Source organism: Clarias gariepinus, chromosome 16, assembly GCF_024256425.1.
Source record: "Clarias gariepinus isolate MV-2021 ecotype Netherlands chromosome 16, CGAR_prim_01v2, whole genome shotgun sequence".
Lineage (NCBI taxonomy): Eukaryota > Metazoa > Chordata > Actinopteri > Siluriformes > Clariidae > Clarias > Clarias gariepinus.
In genome coordinates this window covers 27,044,037-27,045,188 of record NC_071115.1, presented here as the reverse complement: position 1 = coordinate 27,045,188, position 1,152 = coordinate 27,044,037, and the positions used below count along the sequence as shown (strand labels likewise).

The following is a 1,152-nucleotide window of genomic DNA, read 5'->3' as shown; positions in this document are numbered from 1 at the left end:
CTCCCTAGTTTCCCTGTGTCTCTGGCGTCCCGTCTTTAGTTCCGTCTCTGGTCTTTTTGTGTCTCTGGTCCTGTCTCTAGTCCCTCCACCTTTCTAATCTTGTCTTGTCCCTGCTGAGTTTGTCTGTGTCAGTAAGCCGGTGTTTCGCCGCAACGCTTGCGTGTTGTGTGACTTCTATCAGTCTGTGTGTGTGGTTAAGGATTTTTGCTAACGATTTGGAAATAAATAAATACATAAAATAAAATACACAAAGAAAAAAGAAAGTAATTGGCACTTTTCCTCAGACACAGTGGGTAAATATGTCAGTTTGCCAAAACAGTGGATTTTACACATTAATATCTATGCGTCATAGTGAACTGAACATGAGGCTAATTATTTCCATTTGTAATAAAATATTAAAGGTCAAAATGTCTAGAACGCTAGTGTGCTGCTGTCAGAATCTTTGTGGTTGTTGTGGTTATTGTTGTTATTTAAGGAGCATGTTGGATGCTTATTCTTCAGATTTTTATTTAAGTTTTTTCTGGAAAATAAAATATCCAGAGATTTCAAAACATGAAAAGCACTATTCAGCAGGGTTTTATTTACTGTACATGAAATAACATGACACACAACAAAATACTACTTTGTAATTCTAATACAAGCAGCTTTCTGTATTGAGTGTTTTTGTACAGGGATGTTGTTGATCTGTCTCACTGTGGTTGACGAGCGCAGTAATACACAGCTGTGTCTTCAGTCTGCATGTCCTGTTAATGTTACTGTGCTGCTGGACGTGTCTCTGGAAATCTGAAACCTGCTTTTCAGTTTCTCACTGTAGAAAGTGTTACCGCTACCACATATCTGTCCGATCCACTCCAGAGTTTTTCCTGCAGGTTGTCGTATCCAGTTTGTACAGTAGTTGCTGTCAGTTAATGAATATCCAGACACTTTACAGGTCAGAGTCAGTGACTGACCAGGGGTTACTACTGAGGATGCAGGCTGGGTCAGCTCAACACAGTGAACACCTGTTAAATAAAATATTGTAATATTGTAAAAAAAAAAAAAAAAAAGATACAAAAATCATAAATAAATACATACATTTTATATATAATTACATGTAGAACACTTACAGTGTAAAGCTGCCAGCAGTAGGAGCAGTATGGATTTAGAGATCAT

At 37.6% G+C, this 1,152-nt stretch overlaps 1 pseudogene; it reads right to left on the bottom strand.

The window, feature by feature from the left end:
- Positions 1–689: 689 nt before the first annotated feature.
- LOC128544712 (Ig heavy chain V region PJ14-like) lies at positions 690–1,152 on the bottom strand (annotated as a pseudogene).